General features: G+C 42.6%; 1 protein-coding gene across 1 annotated transcript in view; it reads right to left on the bottom strand.

Annotated features, from left to right (window-relative positions):
* Positions 1-24,494, bottom strand: part of LOC124555748 (rho guanine nucleotide exchange factor 17) — a 386,854-nt gene extending 362,360 nt beyond the window's left edge. The window contains exon 1 of the mRNA XM_047129772.1: positions 24,421-24,494. The gene's annotated coding sequence lies outside the window, so the exon portion shown is untranslated. The remainder of the gene's footprint in view (positions 1-24,420) is intronic.
* Positions 24,495-27,147: the final 2,653 nt, after the last annotated feature.

Genomic DNA, 27,147 nt, shown 5'->3' with positions numbered 1-27,147 from the left:
CTGAATTTTAGTCAGGAATAGGGATCTCTCGAGCGTGGTTTCTGGAGATTTAACGCACAGATATAAACAAACTCTGACATTATCCTTCTCTTAACCCCTAAATGAAAGAACTAAAAAAAATCACATGATATGTGAGTCTTGGATTAAAGATGGGTGTACGGCGGTAGATATCACTACCAAAACTATAATGGACCACTTGCCAAAATGAGGAGCATACGAGAAATGAATTGGGCTGCAGAAACACGAAATAAGGATGCTTCATAGTAGAATTAATTTCAGATGCGACCAAGCTATACTGTGCCGTCTTTCTCTCGCGAAAACGACGTAATCCTGTAACTGAAATCCACATCCAGGCGCTGAAAATAGTTCATAGTTATCGACGGGATAGTATAGGTATATATTTTATTTACTTGACGTTTATGATTCGTCGATGTTACAGTTAATTTAAAGACTAACGCAATGTAAGAAATGATTAATTCAGTTAAAAAGTATTGCAATTTCTGAGAGTATTACGCATACGATAAAGTGAAAAAGTCAACAGTATGCAAAGTGTCTTGTGGAACCAGTGTCGCATGATTATCTATGGTGATTTTGGCTACAGATAGGGGATAACGCAATTTGATGCAAATATAGAAGATCTCACTCTGTAAATTGATTCTGCGGTCCACAAAGACACGTGTGTATCGAGAGAAGTACTTTGAAGGTGCTGTCTCCTGTAGTAAAAGGTGGATTTTCAGTTTAGTGGTGGCGACCACTTACGTCTGGGAAGAATAGACAGAAAGGGCGTAAATACAGCACATATCCCCGGTAATTAGGGCCGCACGAAAGACTTGTCGATGAGATTGGTGAACAAATTTTTAGAGTGGACGCAGAGTGGTGGTAAATGACCTATTAGTGCGTCCATAGTAGCTACAATACTGAATCCATCGTGTCTCTCAGGTTTGGATTGCATTTATTGTACCTCATAAAGAAAAGGCTACGTAGCTTCTATGTTGACTGAGATTACACCTGGTAGGGTTCAGCAGTGGCACAGCGTCACTGAAGGCAGGTGTCATCGAGGCAAACTGGAATGAGTGTTGACACTCCGGTGAAACAGAACTGATATCTGAAAGGAATTCACAGTTTTATAAGAGGCAGTCAAATGAAAATGAGACAGATGGAAAGAAGTAAGTAAACAGTTTATAATTTCAAAAGTAATCGCTATAGAATAGCGAATACACAGAATAGAGAATACATAGAAAGAAGGATCTTTTATTGTATGATTATATGATAGCAGAACAAACACTGGTAGCAGTTACTTCTGTAAAATATCTGGGAGTATGCGTGCGGAACGATTTGAAGTGGAATGATCATATAAAATTAATTGTTGGTAAGGCGGGTACCAGGTTGAGATTCATTGGGAGAGTCCTTAGAAAATGTAGTCCATCAACAAAGGAGGTGGCTTACACAACACTCGTTCGATCTATACTTGAGTATTGCTCATCAGTGTGGGATCCGTACCAGATGGGGTTGACGGAGGAGATAGAGAAGATCCAAAGAAGAGCGGCACGTTTCGTCACAGGGTTATTTGGTAAGCGTGATAGCGTTACGGAGATGTTTAGCAAACTCAAGTGGCAGACTCTGCAAGAGAGGCGCTCTGCATCGCGATGTAGCTTGCTGTCCAGGTTTCGAGAGGGTGCGTTTCTGGATGAGGTATCGAATATATTGCTTCCCCCTACTAATACCTCCCGAGGAGATCACGAATGTAACATTAGAGATTCGAGCGCGCACGGAGGCTTCCCGGCAGTCGTTCTTCCCGCGAACCATACGCGACTGGAACAGGAAAGGGAGGTAATGGCAGTGGCGCGTAAAGAGCGCTCCGCCACACAACGTTGGGTGGCTTGCGGAGTATAAATGTGAGACAAGGTGGCCAATCCCTCCATGGAAAAATGGAAAAATGTTTCCCATTGTCTACCGACCCATGATTGTAGTCAGGGGTGCACATCTTTGTCCGAAGCAAATCGTGAGCCACGAACGTCTTTTTTCGTGTGCCGCCCCACCCCCCCTCCATGCTGCCACGAGTACGCTGCAGAAGTTTCGCTGGGAAGCCCTTACATATGCTCCATCCAGTCCAGATCTCTCCCCATGCGGTTTATATAATTTCAGAGCCCTGGAGAAAGACATTCGTGGTCGTCGATATGATTCGGACGAAGAGGTGCACGCCTGGGTAAAATCTTGGTTCCGTAAGCAACCGTAAACATTTTTGACGCAGGCACTAGCGGCCTTATCTCAACAGTTATGGCAATTACTTTTGAAATAGTAAACAGTTTACTTACTAATTTTCCATGTGTCTCTTTTACATTTGACTGCCCCTTATAGTTGCTTGGTAACTATGGCCATTCCTTATCCGATTACAAATGCTATGCAAATTAAAGAATTTTCTAAAATAATAATGCGCTAGGTTTCTAATTTAGCATTCTTTGCTATTGGTTTGAAGACTATTCAGAAACATTTCGACGAATGAATTGGCACCTAGATCATCAGGCATGAACCCAGTTCAAAATGTCTGAATGTTATCAAAAGCCTCCTCCCACAACAAACAGGCAATTACAGGCAACTAATTAGACGGACGAGTATTTTTAATAATTTCAGTTACTACGATTAATACGCGGTTGACTAGTTGCAACTTATCTTGAGGAGGGCCGCGGTTCAATTTTAGTCCATTCATCCAAGTTTAGGTATTTCATAACTTCCCTGAATAACATTACGGATGGTTCTTACACGAGACCACGACCGATTTGCTTACGCATTTTTGCCCATCCCTACATTCTGCTGTTTCTAATGACGTCTGGGTCGACGGGAAGCTAAATTCTAACCCTTATTCTTTCTTTGAGTAATTGCTAAACAGTGTGCTACATGATGCTTGATTGGTATGCCTCGATATTTGATATTTCAGTGAGTAATGTATGATCAGAAGCAGCATTTCAAGAACTTTTATTCGACATTTAGATGACAATACATGTTTCAAAATAGCGACAGTTCAGAGAAAGACTTTTGTATGTTGGAATATGCGGCGTGTTCATCTGTTAGAGCGGTGCGCCGTGCAGTCTGAAGAGAATAGCGAAAACAAGCGCCGTGTAAGTAGAGCATTCTGCTCCGCTTACAGACAGCAGTTGCGTGCACCGGGCACCCGAGCACTTCTGATGAAACTGCGCAGAGCGTGACGCGGAGCTGCGAGCGCAGTCCACTGGTACTCAACTGTCGCTGTAAACCGACAACTTAGAATTCCGTAGCAAAACGCGCAGAAAATTATCCAGCGCAACTACATATCAGATATTGCCGACACAATTAAAACTTTCTGCCAGTTCTATAAACCCCCAGAACCCAGCAGTAATAAATGTGTAAATTGCATACAGTCTCTGGCAACGTAGCATGTAACGAGTTAGCATAAGAGATATGGAGATACAAACTCGATTTAGCACACTGTATTAACAAATGTAATACTAGTATTTGACTGGCCTTGATGAGATTTTCGAACACCTTCTTGCACTGGTTCAGTCGAACTGCGCGTGGATTCCCGATCTTCACCTCAGAAACACAAATAAACAAGCAGTTATTAAGGAAAACTTGCAGAAAATTGTACCTAATTCTTCCGTTAGGTCATGGTGTCGTTATGACATCAGGAAGGTGATCAAGCCAGAAAAATAATTTCGTATCACTTGTGGAACATATAAACAGCAAAAATAAATAAAGAATAAATAATTGGACTCTCCCCTAAATTGATATTCTAGAAATTGGCTCTGACATACTCAGGTAGAGGACGTCAATTTACTTGCTTAGAGCAACACTCGCGAAGTGATTAATTCACATATTCGGAGGGCACCATTCGTGTAAGTATAGTCGTCATAATATGAATTTTGGATGTTCTTATGGTTTTCTTTAATTTAATTTTATTTCCTTCTTAGGTATAATATAGATTAAACAGTGGCAAATTATGTACGATACCAGCGTGAATATAGTTAACCGGTGCTGGGCAATATGCTAATGCCTCTAGAATATCTGTAATAAGATATTATAGTATTCAGCCAAAAAATATATACAGATATAGTAGGTGCCCTGTCAACTGGCTGCCACTCCACGCGTCTAGTTTTCCATGCCCTGAGTATCTTTGATGGACTGAAAGCGTACTGTTGAATTTGCGGTTGTCTGTTGTTATTATTGTGTTATAGTTAGAGAACACCGCAGCTATTTCCGTAAATTACACTGTAGGAAATACTGCAACCAGCCACAGCTTTTTAGAAATGATTCTATTATACCGTTACTGGTTTAGGGCTTCAGCCCATCGTCAGATGGTAGCGCTGATTTCCTGGCAAGTTTTACATTTGTATCGTAAAAAATAAGAATATTTTTGTGATTACGTAGTTTACAAAAGGATTTAAATTTTTGTCCTAAAATATAACAAAGTCTTAGTGATTACGTAATTTACAAAATGTTTGACATTGAACATAAACTCTATATATTCTACCTAATTCACGAACTGTACAGTAAAATCATTTCTAAAAAACTTGAGGCTGGTTGCAGTATTTCCCACCGCTTAATGTCTTGTTTGTTGTGACTGTGTTAGCGTGAGAGATTGTTGGTGCATTAGAGTGAAGCAAGAGGTAACAGTTTCACTGCAGTAGTAAATGCAGCATATTCTGAAGTTTCCGCTATAACAGTGCTGCTGCTGTTGAAAAATATCATTGTCGACCTCCAATTAGTCGAATTTTCCCAATGTTTATGAAGAATTGTAAGCAATCATGCGGCTGCACAGTGTACACTTTCCACGTGAACGAGCAGCTCAGCAGAATGTGCAGGAAAAGCGTTGTATAACGGGGATGGAAAAAAAAAAGCAGGTACCGGCCTGTAAACGGGAACTTGTACCTTTCTTCCAAATATACCGCCTAGCACTGTTCAGACACTTGCTCCACTGCGACAAGGCGGCGAATGGCAGTCTTGTAAGTTTCTGGGGCTGTGTTTTCCGAGCGTACTGCTTGACTTCCTCGTCCGAGGCGAATCGTTTGCTCCTGAGAGTCTTACTGAGGCCAGTATTACACTATCATATTTCTTTGACAAAGAAATATTTTCAAATATCCATCAAAATTCTTTGAGAAAGATCTTTGACGTGGCGCTAAAAAGGGGCATTACACTGTCGTCATATGTTTCATCAAATTTCAAGATGGCGGACAACTTGTTACTATGCGCTGCAGTTGGTAGTACTAAAATTGCGCAGTTGCACTGTGCGTGTATTCGGAAGAAAAGCGGTGGGAAAAAAGGAAACCTACTTGGATGAAGCTATGGGTATTACGCCGAGATAGTAAAAGCATTCAGCAAAATTTATTACGAAAGCTGCTAGTGGAGGACGTGGAGTCTTATGTATAAATTACTTATGAATGGATGAGAGTGTATTTTAGCATTACAAAACAGAATATTCTCTTGAGAAATGCTATATGTGCAGAAGAGAGGCAAACTGTGACACTGGGATTTCTTGATACAGGAGAGAGCTCTAGTTTACAGCACACAACTTGTCGGGTCTGTAACAGTATACATTACGACCATTTTTTAAAATTTCGTCTGTCTGTTTGAGCACGCTAATCTCCAAAACAACGAGACGAATTTTCAAGTGATTTTCACAAGTAACGCGAGCGTATCTTGGGGCCATAAGTAATCTTTGTTTCATCAAAATCAGATCACGAGAAAGAAAGATATCTTAATTTAGTGTTTTAGGAGCCTGCTCAGCTTAGTGATACGAATGTTTACTTCAGTGACAAGATCACGGCATAGCATGCGAAAAATCCAGTAGACGGCGCTTCAGTTTTTTTATCTCGGTGACAGACATATTTTGGGAACTTTACGTCGGTGATAGAATTAAGCGCCGCAGTCTTATCTTTACGAATGCAAACTAACCTTGAGCTTGCCTAGGTTATACGGGTTTACCGATTTCGGTTTGAGTATTAAAATTTTTACGAAACTGCTTTGCTTCTTTCCACAGGTTTTATTTAGATTTGACTTCTTGGGTAGGGAAAATGAATTTGATGAGTTTGTTTTGCTATTGGGGTGCTTACGTATTATTTTTATTTTCATTACGTTTTCAAAAATGGTTCAAATGGCTCTGAGCACTATGGGACTTAACTGCTGTGGTCATCATTCCCCTAGAACGTAGAACTAATTAAACCTAACTAACCTAAGGACATCACACACATCCATGCCCGAGGCAGGATTCGAACCTGCGACCGTAGCGATCGCGCGGTTCCAGACTATAGCGCCTAGAACCGCTCGGACACTTCGGCCGGCCATTACGTTTTGTTATATCCTATTTTTTTACGTTTTGTTATATCCTATTTGTTATAATCCTAGAAAATGGTCGAGTCTTTCCCAATACACTAGAACGGCTAAAAGACTGAGAAGGATTATGCCGTCTCAAGACTGCAATGACGATGGTGAGGTGAGAAATGCTGCGGCCTGAGAGCATCAGGTTTTAACTCGCTCTTTGGAAACTCCTTCCGAAAACGAGACGCAGCGTAACATAAACTGAGTGCGTCATGCATTATTTCGTTCCTCACACCCTATCGTAAACAATTTGTCGTGCCTGTATACTTGGTGCTACCGATGTGAAAGCGGAACAGGTCGCTAGCAATAAATATTAAAGAAGTCATAGTAAATTTTCTAAAGGCCGTCATTAACTTCTATGCCGTTTTGTGGTAGCAGCAGAGCGTGACACGTTGCTTGTCTCATCGCTATGTTCCTCTATGATGACATGACAGTCCATGATGCGACCTAGCAGTTCATTTTGAGTATCCGTTATTCTTTTGTAGACACCAGCCTATATTCAAGCGCATAAACGAATGTCTTTCTTCCGTAGAGCTCACTCTTCATCCAATTCCACAAACAAAAATACAGCGGGGTGAGACTTCGTAGGAACAAAATGGTCAACGGTACGTTCCCTACTTGTTCAAATAACGCATTTAAGAAATTCCACTCATGATGAAAACAGTGAAACTAAAACTTCAAAAGAAGGAGTGCAGTAAGTTTCCTGACGGTGGAAGGAGAGCAGGGAAAAGAAATTCATAGAATACTGGCACAGCTGTATGGAGAGCATTGCATGTCCGTTGCAAGGGACTAGGCGTGGCACGAGCGATTCAGGGAAGGACAGATGTCGTTGGTCAATGATGCACGGTCTGGAACGCCACACCGCATTACCGATATCAATGTCTAACAGGCAGATGCCCTAATTGTTCAACACCGGCGCATTACGGTTGCAGTCATTGCCGCAAGGTTCGGATTGAGCGCAGGGAGTGTTCAAGAAAGCATTAAGAACAGACTGAAATTCGAAATTAGTACGCCCCATGGTTGTCGCAGTCTTCAGCCAGCACAGGAAGCTTGTCGAATAAGACTCTGTCTTGAACATCTGCAGAGATATTCCGAGGAAGAGAATGAGATCCTGTTATGAGTGGTCGCTGGAGACGAGACATGATGTCACCACTTCGAACCCGAATCAAAACGACGAAGTCTCCGGTGGAAGCATGCAGGGCTGCCAACACGGAAGAATCCAGGGCAGTTCACACAAGTACGGAAAAGGTTATGTTCACTTTCTTCTTCGACCAAAAGGGTCCCCTTCTTAACGACTTTCTGCAGTATGGGGCAACAATGAATGCGTAGCGATACTCGCAAACTTTAACCACCATTCGCAAAGCGATCAAATTGAAACTACCTGGGCAAATAACCCACGTGATCTTTCTGTTTCACGACAATGCAAGGCCCCTTACAGCAAACGCAGTCAAGAGGCTCCTGCAGGCATTCAGATGGGAGGTCTTAAGTCATCATCCATACAGTCCGAACCTGTGTCCCTACGATTATGCCATTTTTGGGGAGCTAAGACCGGTATTATACTATCATATTTCTTTGTCAAAACTGATATGTGAAATATTTATGTCAAGAAAATTTGATGGTGTATAGGGAACTTTATTAAATCTCGTCTGTCGTCAAATAAATATGATCAAATCTAGGGTCTCGCCGTAGATTTCATCTGAAAAATCGTACGTCTTCTGTTCACTGCAATGTGAAATGTAACCGCTTGCAGCGCTGGCGTCGCTATAGCTATTTGACGTCTCTGTAGTGTGTTTGCAAACATGGCTTCAAAGTTGGTGTGTTCCTTCGACTCTTTTTTCTTTAATAAACAGTCAGTTTTTGCCTAATATTTTCAATATACAAATACGACAATATAAAGTTTTATTAATAGTACGGACGAACAAATCCACACAAAAAGCCAAACCCTTTATTTTGGAAGAAGAGAGGAAAAGAAGATCAGAAAGAGTGAAGAAATACTGGGCCCTAAGAAAAGAACAACGCACAAAGAAATGATTGATACAGCGTACCCCAAAGAGGGTGAAATAAGAGTAGAAGAAGAAGAAGGAGAAGGACGAACTAATAAATCGTATGGTGAATTATTACAAATATCTAAGCTAATAAATAAATAATAACGAACAGACCTTAAAAAATAAGAAAAAACAACTTCGTAATGATAATAAACACTTATATGTGGTTTCTCGAGAACTACTTGAAACAGGCTTCAAATGTGCACTTCTGTCACCTTCGGAAATACAATTAATTCTCTCTGAGTCAGCGTGCTTAAAAATGAAAGAAAAAATTTTTTACGTGTGAGCAAAAACTTAGAGAGTCCATTGTCGAGAGGAAGATTATCATTGGGAATTTGTCCGGGTTTGGAGGAAGGATAAGGATAAAGTATTATGAAACTCATTTAACTGTGAGTTGAGAGCTGCAAAGAAACGCCGAATGCCCCGTCGCCTGTTAGAAACCTACCGAAACCTGGACTGATGACTTCCCTGTCTACGTGAAGTAAAGTTCGTATCCATCAGGAAAAAGCACGATTTTTGATCGGCTGAAGATATGTACGACGTTTTCGAAGAGAAGACTCTCTTTTCTGTGATATACGAACGGTTGAGTGTCTTTCAAGGATATCAGAAGTAATTTTACGTAAATTAGCTCATGCATGATTTGAGATGCAATGCAATAAGACAAACGAAAGAAATTATAGAATTTATAATTGCACAAGATTACTTGGGAGGTTAGTACCGTGAGCAGCAGAAGTGTAGTGGAGAACAGTTGTCAGTGGAGAGAAGAAAACTTGCAGTTCAAGGATGTAGAGTGAATTTGAAATTAGGAGGATTCTGCAGAGAGAAAGCTGCAGAACTTGGACGAAGTTGCGATGTATTACATTACTGAATATTTTGCACATATTTAATAAAATGCTGTTGCTTTTTTAAAGCTGTCGTTAGGGGGGGAAATGGTTATCATTACCCAAAGACTTTCACTGGGAGCATGACTCGGTTTCATAGCTGTTATGGAACTATGGAACTGTGAATGTTATATGTCTAATGAAATCAAAAGCTTGGTTGAGGAGAACAGAATCAAGTAGCGAAAAATGTGCTTTTTGTTGAAGTGGAATGTTTCATTTCATTATATACAAATATTGTACTTTTCTCTTCATACCTGAGGACCATAGTAGCAAAAAGTTTCAGTATCTCTCGATTGCAACTTCAGTGGTATCAAGCAGGGCGGGGAGGAGGTCTGTTGTGTTTTCTGATGAAAGCTGGTTCTGCCTCCATGTCAGTGATGGTCGTGTTTTGGTTAGGAGGAGGCCAGTTGAGGGTTTGCAACCATCCTGTCTGTGTGCTAGATACACTGCACCTGCACCTGGAGTTGTGGTCCGGGGTACGAGTTCGTATGACAACAGGAGCACTCTCTTGGTTATCTCACACACCCTGACAGCAAATTTCTACGTCAACCTGGTGATTCGACCTGTTGCACCACCATTCATGGACAGCATTCCAGGGCGTGTTTTCCAACAGGATAACGCTCGTCCACATACCGCTGTTGTAACCCAACAGGCTCTACAGAGTCTCGATGTGTTGCCTTGGCCTGCTCGATCATCGAATCTGTCTCCAGTGGAGCACATATCGGACATCATCGGACGAAAACTCCAGCGTCATCCACAACTAACACTAACCGTCCCTGTATTGATCGAACAAGTGCATGGAACTCCATCCCACAAACTGACACCCGGCGCCTTTACAACACACCGCATGCAAGTCTACATGCTTGCTTTCAACATTCTGGCGGTTGCACCGGTTATTAACGTACCAGCAGTTAACAATTGTAATGGCTTATCTCGCTCTTACATTAACTTTTGAACTTGCAATGTTAATCACATAAATACACTCCCGGAAATGGAAAAAAGAACACATTGACACCGGTGTGTCAGACCCACCATACTTGCTCCGGACACTGCGAGAGGGCTGTACAAGCAATGATCACACGCACGGCACAGCGGACACACCAGGAACCGCGGTGTTGGCCGTCGAATGGCGCTAGCTGCGCAGCATTTGTGCACCGCCGCCGTCAGTGTCAGCCAGTTTGCCGTGGCATACGGAGCTCCATCGCAGTCTTTAACACTGGTAGCATGCCGCGACAGCGTGGACGTGAACCGTATGTGCAGTTGACGGACTTTGAGCGAGGGCGTATAGTGGGCATGCGGGAGGCCGGGTGGACGTACCGCCGAATTGCTCAACACGTGGGGCGTGAGGTCTCCACAGTACATCGATGTTGTCGCCAGTGGTCGGCGGAAGGTGCACGTGCCCGTCGACCTCGGACCGGACCGCAGCGACGCACGGATGCACGCCAAGACCGTAGGATCCTACGCAGTGCCGTAGGGGACCGCACCGCCACTTCCCAGCAAATTAAGGACACTGTTGCACCTGGGGTATCGGTGAGGACCATTCGCAACCCTCTCCATGAAGCTGGGCTACGGTCCCGCACACCGTTAGGCCGTCTTCCGCTCACGCCCCAACATCGTGCAGCCCGCCTCCAGTGGTGTCGCGACAGGCGTGAATGGAGGGACGAATGGAGACGTGTCGTCTTCAGCGATGAGAGTCGCTTCTGCCTTGGTGCCAATGATGGTCGTATGCGTGTTTGGCGCCGTGCAGGTGAGCGCCACAATCAGGACTGCATACGACTGAGGCACACAGGGCCAACACCCAGCATCATGGTGTGGGGAGCGATCTCCTACACTGGCCGTACACCACTGGTGATCGTCGAGGGGACACTGAATAGTGCACGGTACATCCAAACCGTCATCGAACCCATCGTTCTACCATTCCTAGACCGGCAAGGGAACTTGCTGTTCCAACAGGACAATGCACGTCCGCATGTATCCCGTGCCACCCAACGTGCTCTAGAAGGTGTAAGTCAACTACCCTGGCCAGCAAGATCTCCGGATCTGTCCCCCATTGAGCATGTTTGGGACTGGATGAAGCGTCGTCTCACGCGGTCTGCACGTCCAGCACGAACGCTGGTCCAACTGAGGCGCCAGGTGGAAATGGCATGGCAAGCCGTTCCACAGGACTACATCCAGCATCTCTACGATCGTCTCCATGGGAGAATAGCAGCCTGCATTGCTGCGAAAGGTGGATATACACTGTACTAGTGCCGACATTGTGCATGCTCTGTTGCCTGTGTCTATGTGCCTGTGGTTCTGTCAGTGTGATCATGTGATGTATCTGACCCCAGGAATGTGTCAATAAAGTTTCCCCTTCCTGGGACAATGAATTCACGGTGTTCTTATTTCAATTTCCAGGAGTGTATGTTACTGAGACAAAAGTATTCCATAAATGTAATTACTCTACATTAATTACTTGTTGGTGTAGCGTTTTTTCTCTGTCGGTGTATGTCCGATATTGAAGCAAAAATTACTAGCCGATCTGAGTAGATACAAAACATTTTAGTTCACAGCTGAGATATAACATCCACATTTTCTTCTGTTCTTAGGAGTCAGTAACTTAGTTGGAACTTTTTGGCAGTCTTTGCCCTTGTTAAAATATTTGTTATGTATGAGGCGGAACTATGGGCCTCATGGAAAAAGGGAGAACCGGCTGAGTCACGCAATTTGACTCTTAGTCTAATCACGAGATGTGGCTATTAATTGCACGCGTTGATCACGTAGGCTGACGGGAGGATCAATGAACTATACTTGACGGGATGTATCTGGAACATCTTAGGTGATTAGAAAGTTAGTAGACAGGAATACAAGCAAATACTTAGCTTTAATTCAGCAGTCTGGTACCGCGCGACCGCTACGGTCGCAGGTTCGATTCCTGACTCGGGCATGGATGTGTGTGACGTCCTTAGGTTAGTTAGGTTTAAGTAGTTCTAAGTTCTAGGGGACTGATGACCTCAGAAGTTAAGTCCCATAGTGCTCAGAGCCATTTTTTTTAATTCAGCATCAGCGGTGAAGGTCGATCTTGACTTTGTACAATAATATTTACAAGTGCCGTTATAGACTGAACTGCGAATATTTCTTTACAATTCTGACTGCTTCACACACATATAGATCAATTGTCAATGCATAAACTGTATGTGGCGCCTGGCTAGGTCGTATCTACTGACTTAGCTGGAGGCTATGCTAATTGGCGTCTCTGAAAATGAGATCTCTGAAGCTATAACAAGTGAACCATTCCTATTAAAGTCGGCTGTAGAACTGGCCAGTGCGCTAGCTTGTCTCGTAAGACCAGCCGAGTGGCGTCGCTCGGTCTGCTAGCGTCGACAGTGGCGACTTGAGGGTCCGATGTGGACTGACGGACCGCGGCCGATTTGAAGCCTACAACCCAGCAAGTGTGGTGCCTTGCGGTGATACCACAAATTTCACCACAGACTTTCCAAAGGAAATTACTAAATTGAAAATTTGAAATTTGTGGTAAGATCTTATGGGACCAAACTGCTGAGTTCATCGGTCCCTAGGCTTACATACTACTTAATCTAACTTAAATTAACTTACGCTATGGACAACACACACACACACACCCATGCCCGAGAGAGGACTGGAACCTCCGATTGGGGAGCCGCGCGGAGAAAATTACTAAATGAAACGAAGATTAGGGCTTAAAGTCACTTCAAGCTGAATTCGATAGACAAGGGCAAGGAAGGAAATGGGCTGTGCACTGTTGGAGCCCGCCAGATGCGGCCTCCCACTTGAGTGGCGGTGCGGTGGTGGAGTCCCGTGGAGCGCCGTCGCGCTAATGAGACATCATTCAATTAACAGATATTTATTTATGAGAGTTTTACAACCACTCGGTCTTCTTTCGGATGGTGCCTGGCAGCGGCTGTGCTGAGCCTGCTTTGCACGAAGGCAGATGGTAGCACGACAGTGCCCGGCGAGGAGTCTACAGGCGCAGTCTCTAGCTTTGACTGGAGTCAGGTCCGCGGCGCCGTCGCAGGGGGTCCAGCGCCTGCTGCCTCGCTACAGCCTGGCGAGTCTGTGGGCGTCTGTTGTGGCCTCAGTGCTCTCGTTGAGAGATTCTGCGCTTAGGCAGAAATCTGCATGCCCCTGTTGTCGGTCGTCGACACGAAGATCATCCCGGGAGGTGGTCCCATGATACTGCCAGTATGGTGGTACCGGTAACTGCGCCCAACTCCCAAAATGAACAACACGCAGAAGGGCAGATCGGTTCTTCATCCATGGAAGATCGGCCTGGCTCTCATCTCCAGTCAGTCATTGTGACTGGCAGGAGTGCAGCTTGCAGTCGAAGTTCACTCCACAGCCAAACGGCTGCAGACGAAGCAGTGACTCTAAGGCGGTAGCGGCTGTAGACACTTTGTTGTATTCACCAGGTTATCCTGCAACTAGCGGAGCTGACCTTCCACCGGTACCACTGATGCAGATGGAGTGACCCATCTCTGAGACTGAGAGGAAGGAAGGCGAGGGTTTTATAGCCACCGATGACGAGCTCCCCCGCAATGGTAACCGAATGTACTGTACTTCCGTTTTCTGAGCCTGTGAGCGCTCTCGGGTGGCCTAATGTTTAACTTCACATCTTCAGAGCGTTCCTTTATGCAATGTTTGTAGCCTGAAAGGAGTTCTTATGTCATCCCAAGGTGAAGTTACTACACTTAGCCCCGTCACAGAAGTGTGTTGTGTCCGCTCTGCATTGCTGTCTAATTGCTGCATCGGGTGTTCCTGAAGTTCTCTTTCACACACTACTAGGCAAAAAGCACACTGTATGTTTGTACTTCAGTTCTTCTGAATGTCCTCCTGCTTAGCTGGGTGGTAACGTGCCCACCTCCCACTGAAGCGGGCCCGGGTTCGATTCCCGGCATGGTTGGAGATTTTCTCCACTCGGGGACTGGGTGTTGTATTATCCTCATCACTGGGGCGCAAGTCGCCCAATGTAGTGTCGACTAAAATAAGGCTTGCACTGGGCGGCCGAACTTCCCCGGATGGGGCCTCCCGGCCAACGATGCCATACGCTCATTTCCATTTTTTCTTCTGATTATTGACGTTGGTTACGCCACCGTCACGTGATCGCCGAATGTGTTCCACTTAGTGCCGTCCTAGCTGATTCTAACAAAATTTTATTCCTACACTTTATTGCTATTCTGCTGTGTTATAGCACCTTTCATAAGAACCATCGCAGCATTCACCTTAAGTGATCTGGGAAATCACGGAGAAGCCAAATATGGATTGCTTCACAAGGATTCAATCACCGCTCCATCTGGATGCGAGTCCATTGCCTTTGAACTGCGCCACGAACATATTTGTTGTGCTTATGTAGGTGTCTCAAAATCAGCTTGTGACCTGATGTATTCTGCGAAAAGTCCTAAGAAGGATCATCAGCTGTTGATCCTCTTTTCTCTTGTTTAGACTCCAACCCTGGGAGGTCCTTACACTATTAAACTAATCGCGTGTCCTTTGATGTAATGGGATGGCGATTTATTATATAAACAGTAACACATGTTTGGTCTAAGGAAAATACTACTCAATGAAAAAATAGAAGCGTAACAGAATTAAATGAACAGTGAACATTTACGCTTTGTTGCAAATACAAGTTTTCTTCATCTTCCTAACAAATAAAGCGAATATTAATGGAATGAGTTCCTTTGCTTGTAACAGTACTGAATACTGAACGTTGTTAATAAGCCTAACATACGCTGTTGATACGAAAACTCAGAAAAATTAAATTAATGCTGCATGTAGTCGACCAAAGAAAAGCCACGTAGCGGACACTGAAGGGAAACATTTCGTAACAGCTTCCCGAAAGCGCCCCACTGTGTAATTAACGTCGCTGATAGGTTTGTAACTGACAATAAGCGATTATCGATTTGTGCCATATGTGGCATACGCTGCGTAGTGGCTTAACGTTTCATGTCGCGGGTCACATTATATCAGGTAACACGAAATGTGTTTAACCCCAAAAAACTGAATGGAGAATAAATTACTAGAATTACTCACAATGGTATAGCTTCTGCCATTCTCGTATCTTCATTCACTTCTGGCCAGGGATACGTATTAGTAGCCATATTACTCGTAGTGACGCAGAATTTGAACTCTACCACTGTGGATTTTTCCGCACGATATTTGGGAAATATGCTATATAATATAATTCATACGGATGTTAATGATTTTTACCGTTTTAATTATCAAAAAAATGGTTCAAATGGCTCTGAGCACTATGGGACTTAACATCTATGGTCATCAGTCCCCTAGAACTTAGAACTACTTAAACCTAACTAACCTAAGGACATCACACAACACCCAGCCATCACGAGGCAGAGAAAATCCCTGACCCCGCCGGGAATCGAACCCGGGAACCCGGACGTGGGAAGCGAGAACGCTACCGCACGACCACGAGATGTGGGCTTTTAATTATCAAATATAAAACTAGAAAGCGTTTGTTTTATGTTTTCTTTATTGCATGAACGACGCAGAGATCGGGCGAGGGCTGACGGCTATTCTTCACGCGGACGGAAATTTCACGCCACCGGATTTATTCTTCACGGAGTCAACGGCCGTCTGTCACCAGACGCCCGAAGCCGTCACAAATCTCCTGCGACTGTTATTACTATTCATTGAAACAAAATGAACAATGTGCGAATGGTGATAACTTCCTGTGGGACCAGACTGCTGAGGTCATCGGTCCTTAGGCTTACACACTGCTTAATGTAACTTAAACTAACTTACGCTAAGGACAACACATACACCCATGCCCGAAGGAGGACTCGAACCTCCGACAGGGGGATTCGCACCAACCGTGGCAAGGCGCCTAAGACCGCGTGGCTACCTCGCGCGGTTATGTATAATTGATTGAATATCTATTTTGTAATGAGTTTATATCCTGGCCGTGCACAAGTTAATGTTTTACATTATATAAAGTTTTTGAAAACGTGGCACTGTGTCTTTTGTTTTAATAAACTAAGGTGAAATGACTTTGGAGATAAAAAGCAATAACTGAGTTTGCCTGATTTATGATTCATACACGCAGCAATTTATTTTCGTGATGTGTTTTTATGAAAGTTTGATCAAATTAGTCTATATATTGAAACAGTATTTGTACTGTGAGCAGTACTAAAGGTTACCAGCGGAACGAGATCATTGGTTCTCAAATAGGTCGACGTCATTTATTTTAACTGAGTAATAAGTGTATTCTAGAATATGGTAATCTACTTTTGGAAGGTGAAGGTAAAATATTTAATTTTAACTTAATTAAAAATAAATACGAAGGCGGAAAGTGGAATACCTTAGAATAACAGTGCAAAATCCAGAGATCCGGTGTATTTAGGTGAGCGCTTTATTAATCATACTCACTGGCTGAATAAGCAATGCAGCAATCAACACACTGCGATGACTTTAATCCAAAATGTTAACAAGAGTGGTGCACACTTGGCTGTATACGGTCCACGAAAATAAAATTTCAAGGGTATCATCCGTCGTAACGAAGTATCGATGCTACGTGTCATAAGACATTACACACTATGCTTACCTACAGACTGGTAAGCGTCGAGGGAGGCAGAAGGCGGGAATGGTGTAGTTGAACGTCTCGTTCACAACGAGATTATTAGTGGCAGAGTATTAGCTCACATTGAACAGATTCTGGGAGGAATATATCGTGAGAGTATTGAAGGGGCCGGCCGGAGTGATCGAGCGGTTCTAGGCGCTACAGTCCCGAACCGCGCGACCGCTACGGTCGCAGGTTCGAATCCTGCCTCGGGCATCGATGTGTGTGATGTCCTTAGGTTAGTTAGGTTTAAGTAGTTCTAAGTTCTAGGCGACTGATGACCTCAGATGTTAAGTCCCATAGTGCTCAGAGCCATTTCTGAGTACTGAATGAGCCATAACAGTATTCGCCTGTTGTCATGATTTAGAGAAATTACGGAAAACGTAAATCGGTATGGCCAGATGGGGATTTGAGCCCCGGCATTAAAAGTAACTGTCCAATTTCCTGAGCCCCTAACGTTCGGAGAATATTTCGACCATTTACTTGGAGTCTACCATGGGAATTAGGATCTGGTGCTTGGGCCAACGCAGTTCGAGAGCAGAACATGATTCATGCTGCTACGAAGCATGATATACCGCGCAGAGTTCGGAGGGAAGGTGCGGGCGCTACGGTCGCAGGTTCGAATCCTGCCTCGGGCATGGATGTGTGTGATGTCCTTAGGTTAGTTAGGTTTAACTAGTTCTAAGTTCTAGGGGACTAATGACCTCAGCAGTTGAGTCCCATAGTGCTCAGAGCCATTTGAACCATTTGAAGGTGCGGGTTTAGATGATGGGGGAGGGCACTGCCTGCTTGTATAGTGCTTACTGAGAAATTTGCGTGTGAAGAAATTACAGCAGGGTCACGGAGATGGCTTAGGCATTGTTGGTTAACGTAGCAAAGTCACACTGGTAGGCTATGAAAATGTCCAACTACAACTGACGAACGGTTCAACCGTCAAAGGAAGACAGAAAGACCTTACTACCTTTGCAGAAAACAGACTACATATCAGTTTAAAAAATATGGCTGCTGAAATGGCCGAATTATGAAACGAACTACCCTGTGGGAAGCAGCAAAAATGAAGCACCTCAAAATAGTGGCGTAACTGTGAGGATGAGACCTGTAACTTAAATAAACTTGTTAATAGTATGACAAATAAAATTGTTATTACCTCTTCCACTCAAGGCTGAGGATGTGAAAACTCCCGCTATGTTAGTAAACGTTGTAATTACTGAAAAGTTCAGATTTTAAGTTGGCGGTATTAGGAACATAATGAAAACGTGCATACATCTGATAATTGTATCACCAAAGGATGAAGGTGACGTTTCTCACAACGGAAATAATTGTTTGAACTCTAAGCTTTCTCCAGTGTATACACTATTTGAATAGTTTATGGGAAAATTCCCCCACCCCCTATGTTACATTCTCGTAAAGCATTGGAACGAAATAATGATGAATGTATGAAGTTGCGGGCATTCAGACAGAAAATTAAGTTAATTTAATTCTGGAATAGAATAAGAAATGACGAACTCATAAAAATAAGGTTTATGTTTTAAACTGGCATAAGGTTCTTAAAATGGTAATTATAAAGTGATTTGTACGGTTTACAGACTATTAGCCAAGGTTTATATGAATGGTTCTCCAAGGTACAAGCTGTTGATTGTCAAACAGCACCCTTCACCATAATATTTGGATGGTCTTCTTTTTTGTCCAAACACTCTAAATGGTACCAAAACCGTGAAACATGCACCAGTGAGATTGGAAACAAGTCGTATGGTCAGCTACACCATTCAGAGAGTTGTTTCAGACAAAGGGGTTGAGGTTGGTTCGGTGAACTCCTAAATGCACTATGTGATCAAAAGTATCCGGACACCTGGCGGAAAATTACTTACAAGTTCGTGGTGCCCTCAATCGGTAATGCTGGAATTCAATATGATGTTCGTCCACTCTTCGCCTTAATGACGGCTTCCGCTCTCGCAGGCATACGTTCAATCAGGTGCTGGAAGGTTTCTTAAGTAATGACAGCCCATTCTTCACGAAGTACTGCACTGAGGAGAGGTATCCATGTCGGTCGGTGAGGCCTGGCACGAAGTCGGTGTTCCAAAACATCCCAAAGGCGTTCTATAGGATTCAGGCCAGGACTCTGTGCAGGCCAGTCCATTATAGGGATGTTATTGTCGTGTAACCACTTCGCCACAGGCCGTGCATTATGAACAGGTGCTCGATCGTGTTGAAAGATGCACTCTCCACCCCCGAATTGATCTTCAACACTAGGAAGCAAGAAGGTGCTTAAAACATCAATGTAGACCTGTGCTGTGATAGTGTCACGCGACACAACAAGGGGTGTAGGTCCCTCCATGAAAAACACGACCACACCAAAACACCATCGCCTCCGAATTTTACTGTTGGCACTATACTCACTGGCAGATGACATTCACCGGGCATTCGCCATACCCACACTCAGTCATGTGATCGCCACATTGTGTACTGTGATTCTTCACTCCACTCAAAGTTTTTCCACTGTTCAGTCACTGTTTATGCTCCTTACACCAAGCGAGACGTCGTTTTGCATTTACCGGCGTGATGTGTGGCTTATAAGCAGCCGCTCGATCACGAAATCCAAGTTTTCTCACCTCCCACCTAATTGTCATAGTACTTGCAGTGGATCCGGATACAGTTTGAAATTCCTGTGTGATGGTCTGATTAGATGTCTGCCTATTACTCATTACAACCCTCTTCAACTGTCGGCGGTGTCTGTCAGTCAACAGATGAGGTCGACCTGTACGCTTTTGTGCTGTACGTATCCCTTCACGTTTCCACTTCACTATCACATCTGAAACAGTGGACCTAGGGATGTTTAGGAGTGTGGAAATCTCGCGTACAGGCGTATACACAATTGATACCCAATCACCTGACCACGTTGGAAGTCCGCGGAGCGCCCCATTCTCCACTCTCACGATGTCTAATGACTACTGAGGTCGCTGATATGGAGTACCTGGCAGTAGGAGGCAGCACAACGCACCTAATATGAAAACCGTATGTTTTTGGGGGTGTCCGGATACTTTCGATCACATAGTGTAAGTTTATGTCTCGGACAGCCTATTTGCCATCGTTCCAATTCCAGGTAACTCTACAACGACGCCAGAAGCTGTCTTTTGGTGTATAGTTGAATTTTTAATACTACTGAAAGTCGAACTATGACCAAAAATTACGTGGACATTCCGACTGATGAAGTATATCCGATGGAACATATGTTGTTTGAAACTGCATACCAGTACCCTAGTTACTAGTTTCCCAATATTCTGATCCGGTCCCAAGCGAGACTTTGAACTCGCATTTGGGAGGACGAGAGTTCAAAACCCTGTTCGTCCATGCAAATTTCATTTAAGTACTTATTAACTTACTAAGTAGAAAATATTCGAGAAGCTATGTTCAGGAATTTAAACAAAACATTATGCAAAGGGTGCCAGTAGTGCTACTACAAGGTAAATGTGGTCTATAGCTGCACTTGTTTTTGGACCAAGAAAAAACTACCTGAGAAGTCTCTGAAGCAGGAACGCTTCTCTGAACAGATTTAGTGTTATTAACAACCATAAAACTACAACTCTACGTCATTCCGCTTCTGTTACATACGCGTTCATGTTGTTCAGTGGTAGGTTGCGAACATCTGTGGAATTGGGAAAAGGAGATTATCGCCGTGTCTCGTGGAGAGTTTGAATTATTATGAATGGCGCACTAAGATGGCTGAAATGAAACATTACTACCTGCAAGAGTTAGAAATTCGACTTGGGGTACGACATTTAGTTTTACCCTGTCACGTGGTTCATCAAAATGAGTGCGCTATTAAAAGGAATAAAAGTTTGCATTTGAGACTGAACAGCACGTGATTCATAAGGTATGATACGGCAAAAGAATAGAGATGTGCTGATATGGCCCCGTTAGCTGTGCGCTGCGATACACGTGGCCGCCGGAAGCCAGACGGAGCAGAGTGGTGAGGCGGGTGAAGATATCGCGGAAGACCTACGAGGACGTCTCTGGCCATGCAACGTGACCTCTATTAAAGAAGACCATCAGATTGTAATGACATGCCCCAGAAAGATCTGCACCCTGAGTATGAATGATGAGTGTCGTTTTAACAAATCTCAACAAAGACCATTTACAAAATTTTACAGGAGAGATATGTTTTAGTTGTACTCAGTATCGTTGATTAAAAAGAAATAAAAAAAATGTGATATTGGTCGTCCATGTGGGTAGGGATTGAAGAAGAAATGAATGAAGTTTATCACTAACGGCCTTTATTGAGAAAACAAAAGTAACAAATTACAATTTTTTACAAAACTCAACATCTCCATTTTTTCATGAGTGTTTCTTCTTTATTTTATTCAGTTGTGCGTTATACATACATTTTCTAAACATTTAAATTCAATGGGCTCTTAATTACGCTACACACTGAAGATAATACCAGAATTAGAAGTTAACAGTGTAATAGTAGATTTATATTTTTCTGGTACCTTAATAAACATATGGACAGAAGTGCCCACAGTAAAAAAAAATTGTTTCTCACTTTCTCACATCTTAAACCCATTATAAAACTCATTGTCATACTTTAAATGACGACTAAAATTATAGTACATATTTTAATGCAGTGCTTAGATTTAACGCTGTGTGAAATCCAAAACAATACTCAAACACTCTTCTTTTTAATGTAAAGGTTCTTCATAATACTCGATTTTGCCTTCAATATAATTCCTTGTACAGCTTTTGAACAGAGCTTTTCCCTTTCCTCTTACTCATTTTCAGAACAGGACATCAACTCCTTCACGTTATTAGCTTTATTTTTGCTCACGTGATTCATTGATGGAAGTCGAGTTGCTTCAAACGTTACTGAAGCACTTCTCTTTCCATATTTCGGCATCTCGAGGTATATCAGTGAAACAAAGTATTTTGAGAAAGGCATTGTGGCTTGGTCTTAGGTTTTCTTACAACACATTTGGAGATTGATTTCATATAGTAACTATACCAGTCTTCACTCCAAACTTCAACCTCCCCAAACTTTCCTAAAACGTCACAATATTTTGAGGGAAGAGTGACTGTTTCGTGTTTTCTTAGTTCTTTTTCAATAACGCCAAAAGTCCCGTCAGGAGGCAAATAGCTATGCCCAGGCACTGGGAAACAATGCCGAATTCCTTTAAATACCATTGATCTTTCAATGTTTCTAAAAGCTTTGCCATCATTGTGGAGTTTTTGTTGTGGGAACCACAAGAACCAGAAAATAATCTCTGACTTAGATTTTCTGCGTCTTGGATTATTAGATCTTGCTCTAGACAATGACAGACTTGAAAAAATAAGTATGAAATAAATATAATCAGTTTAGACAATTATTTTTATTCTACAAACTTTTTGCTTACGCTGTAAATAAAATCAGACTTACCTGCCACTTTCCTGAATGTTGAGGCACATAAAGGAGCCTCACGGCCTTATTCTTCTCTTATATATAGGAGTAGTTTGAGATTGACAGAGATCTTTGTTCACTTTTATCGTCTTCCTTCCCTCTGCGTATTTTAGGCAAGTTTACTCTCTTGTATCGTAGTAAGAAATTATCATGTTCGGCTTTTGTGTTGTTCATATACAGGCTACCTCTAAAATGAATAAGATCATGTTGTTTCAGTATGGTTACAGTCAGCATTCAGATCTTCATTTGATAATGCAGTCGTGCACTTCTTACTCTTTTGACGTTGACGACTCCTACTTTGTCTTCCACTTTTAACCTTCTGAACTGTTTCAGAATATTCTGAATCTTCTAACATCTAAATAACGATGTTCAAACAACAGCGTTCTACAACAGCTACTAATCGTATAGTAAAACAGTGGATAAGCATGGAAGAGAATTACGCGGGAGAATATGTACTGTTGTCTAGCAATCATTTAGCAAACAGTTGGTTTATCTTATAGGGTGTTGTGCGATTGTACGACAATAAACAGATGCGAATGTAGAGGCTATTAAATTTAAGTTTTAAATTGAATGTTTTAAGTTTCAGCCAGGTAGTGTGAAAGAAGGATTAGTTGATTTTTGCGGAATCTTGGAAAAAAGGAGATGTCGAGTTTTGTGAAAATTTACATTATTCAGGCGCCTTTTACAACCGCAAATATTCAAACTTTCCGTATTTTTGTTAGCCTTTGTGTGAGGCTCATATTAAAGTACCAGAACTCGTTAAAAATGCATTTTGAAAAAAATGGTGTTTGCCAAGTTTTGTTAAACCGATCCTGTTATTTGTCTTCAGTCAACTGGCGCAGATCGTGACCCTTCTCATCTATTTAGTAGTTGGTGTAGGTCTTTACGAGTGCGCAAACATTCTGAAAGAATCAAATGATCCCATTCGACGCACTAGGTCACCACACTGGCAAATCGTCAGTGTACGATGCTCGAATACCCATGCTGTGACATGCCGTTCACAGCGTTATTGTGTTATGAAGGCAATGCCACCACTAAAGTGAAAACGTCAGAAACCTGTTTCAAATTCTCACGCCAATGTGTATTGGCGTGCTCGTTGTCTCTCGCTGCCTTGACACTCTAGGGATCATTTCCCGAGTATTACTGTTGCGTGTAGTCCTGCCTACTGCTGAAGCCTTCAGATTGTGATCGCGGAAATTGACTTACCTATAGCAGTGTTCTAGTGTCCTACTCTCAAGGCAGAATGAACTCCGCAGTTTGTCACTGTCGTGTTCTTGCTGTACCTGTCATCCCACAGTAGTGTCACAGTTACAGAGCGACCGGTTGTAGCGCCGTCCCCTTGGGGATGTCATACAGTGGTAAGGCTTCGTCTACCGATAGGGTTGGAGGCGATTCGCTATAACGTCTCGTCCTTCTGGTTTATGATTACGGTAGTTTCCTTAGATATTTTCGAACAAATGGCGAGATGTTTTCTTACACATTTCCCATTAGTTTCCTCCCTCCATCCTAATCATTTTACGAACAGACGGCCTGACTCGTCAAAAGTTGAAAATAAAAATAATGACAGAAAACTATAAGGAAATTCAAAGATTACAACACCTGATTTCTTCATAACTTGTCCGGCAGAGAGCGACGTGCCTCAGTGTACAAGGAAAGAATATTCAGATTCTAAGCGCTCAGCTATGGTGGTGAGAGAGTGTGAACACGACGAAATGAAGAAAATAGCTCACTGCCTCACACAGAGCACTGACGTCTGTGAGAACTTCTTCAAAAAATGAATAGCGCCATCACTAACAATAATACATATAGCTTTCGTTTATCATTTAAGTTTATGTATGGCGTAAACATGGCCACGAGACACCAACCATTGATAAAATTATGGTCTCCGACCCACTAGCGCTATGATCAACCCCGAGAACGCGAAATAGTTTTATTTCAACGTGTCGTCAGCTACAATGATAATGAGTTGATAAACCCTAACAAATTATTGTCAGCCACACTTTGTAAAAATGCACATTAAATTTTTATAGTATTTTTGTATACATCTGAACAGCGCTACTTCGTATGCGGACGTTACATATTCAAAGCTACGTGCTTGCTAAAGTAACGACATCGAAAAATGGTACTTACGAAGACTAGAATGTGCAGTGACTCCACGTAAGATCGTTCCGTCTCCAGAATCTCGACAGCGACATGAGTTCTTGTGTCCTGAAAAAGACAAAATAAGAGTGAATGAAGTAGCAAACCAATGAAACACTAACGAATGAAGACTGACATCTTTATAATGGCATAGTCAGCATATGAAACATAGATAACTGCGAAATCTTAAGTGATTTTTTTTATATCGCAAGCACTGATGATAAAGACTCCTGCCTACTTTTCCACAAGAGCACGAGACGACCGGGCAACCGATTTCATTCCGCATTAGTCCACAACAAAATAAATGCTGTATTAAGCTTGAAACAAATCAATAAGTTACTTGCACAACGTTTAGTTTTGAGGAAACATAATGCCAGTAATTCTTCTCAACAATCCAAAACTAAAGGAAGCATCAAGATTTACCAAACCTTAAATAAGCTACTCGTCAATGCAGTAACTACGACTTAGTACAAGAGTTTATGTTTGCGGTTTCGTTAGATGGTCTCCGTAAGTATGCTATACTTAATCGATAAGTTCAACAACATCTGAATGTGTTTACTTCCTATTTTCAGGAAAGTTCAGTGTACTCCAGGATTTGCTGCATCAGTACTCATCTTCTGTATTATTTGACAGAAATATTGACAATAAATATATATTAAGACATAGAAAGGAAACATAAAAGACTAGACTTCCTGTCATATAATGATCGAGCTTTTATGCCAGTAAGAGAAGTGATAAGATAGACAGATTGCTATCTACGGCACCCTACATCCGAATTACAAAAAGACACTACAGAAAGATATGGAACTTGGAAAAGGCCACTGGAACATAATCAGGTGCACAGACGCTATATCTCCTTATCTGCTCTCCCACTGCAGAATTTTGATGGATTACAACACGTTCTAACAACAAGATTAGAACTGGTTAACTCTGGATCTACATCAACATGCTATAGCTTGATACCCACCTCCATCGTAAATCAATTGTTTTCGCCACTCTGCCAATGTCTAACCCTTTGTAATTACTTCTGACATTATGTTGGCTCCGGTTGTAATCCTGGTGGTGGGCATTTACATTAGCAAAAATTGGCCAGAAATGGGAGAGCAGGTGTTGAGCTAGAGATGATGTCAGTAGTGGAGTATCACCACTTCCAGTGCAGACAAAGGACTCCCCCTCCCAATCAAGGTCAAAAATTCTGTACTTCGATATTCAAGATAGAGGAAGTGGGTCAAATTCTGGAGCGTTGCTGCTCCACCATAAATAATTTGGAGCTGCACATATTATTATTATTATCATTTACAAACAATTTTTGTGTGAGCACTGCAGCACAGTGTGAGTACTGGAGCAAGTAGTGCCGGCCAGAGTGATACGCTTTCAGAAATCTTGTCAGTGTCCAGGGTGTCAGTGTCCACCCACAAAGCAGATGGGTTGGGAATCTTTGATCGACTGGGGTTATGCTGGGCCACTCATGAAAGCCCAGCCAACTGGGCATTGCAGACATAGCGCACCGCGCATCTGTAGACCTTTTTTTATTGGGACAACTTTTTTAATGATCTATGACTGCGTCATCAGCAAAACCCACATGCCCGAGCTGTAAAGAAGAACTACACCCGTAACACAACAAAAATTTTCTCATGCAGCTACCTGAGCTGTAAAGAACCACATATTTCTTTTTTTAATTATCCATCCATTTTGGCTTTTGCTCAATGTCCAAAGCCTCTTCCCATGAACTACTAACAAGGTAAACTCCCCATTGCACCCCTCTCAGATTTAGTGGTAACTTTGTCCAGTGGATAGCCCATCAAAAACTGAACATGGATCTAGCATGAAAACAGGAAGAAGGTGTGCTGAACTGTGAAAAAAGAAGCAAAAGAGAAACAGTGAATGGTCCAAGTTCAAGATGTGCAACATTGAGTAACCTGCAAGAACAATGGTGTCGTGGTTGTGTGGTCAAGGTGCTGGACTGCAAACAGGGAGGTCGGTGTTCAAATCGCCTTTGTTCCATAACTATTTTTCAGAAAATTTTGAACTTTCCGTCAGGTCATTGACGTGTTTGATCTCCTTCCGTAGTCTTGGTAATTGTCATACTATACATTGGTTATAGAATGAGTCATGTGATAAGAATATATTACTGTCACAAGTAAATGTGATGAATAGTGAGAGCAGGCAAGATGCTGCATAAACCTCTCACAGAAATGAAAACTACACATAAACAGGAATGCACTATATTACAGCAAAGGAATTGAGGAGTCAAAACTTCCAAAATGGAATGCAAGAGTCATAACACGTGGTACTCATGTAGAGCAAACACGACTTATGTACGTCTGGAGGCCCCTTCCTTACACCTCACTGTTGCAAACAGACGCTACACCACAATGTAGACACAATTTTGAATATAGCGAAGTGACATGTAAATGGCCGTACAGAAAATTCATATTTTGTGAAAAAAATAGGGAACGAGGCAGATTTGAACATGGACCACCCACTTAGCAGCTCAACAAGGTAACCACAGAATCACAACGCCATGGCTAGTGAAATTCGCGCGATGTGGCACATATTGAGCTTGGACCATTCACTGTTTCTATTTTGCTTCTTTTTTCACGGTTCATTACACCATCCTCCTTTTTTCACGTTTGATTCACGTTCAGTTTTTGACAGGCTGTCCACTGTGCCATCTTACCACTAAATCTGAGGGGTGTGGAATGAGCAGTTTCCCTT

The sequence above is a fragment of the Schistocerca americana genome, chromosome X (assembly GCF_021461395.2).
Source record: "Schistocerca americana isolate TAMUIC-IGC-003095 chromosome X, iqSchAmer2.1, whole genome shotgun sequence".
NCBI lineage: Eukaryota > Metazoa > Arthropoda > Insecta > Orthoptera > Acrididae > Schistocerca > Schistocerca americana.
Note: the sequence above shows the minus strand (reverse complement) of the source record. Positions and strands in the feature narration are given on the sequence as shown.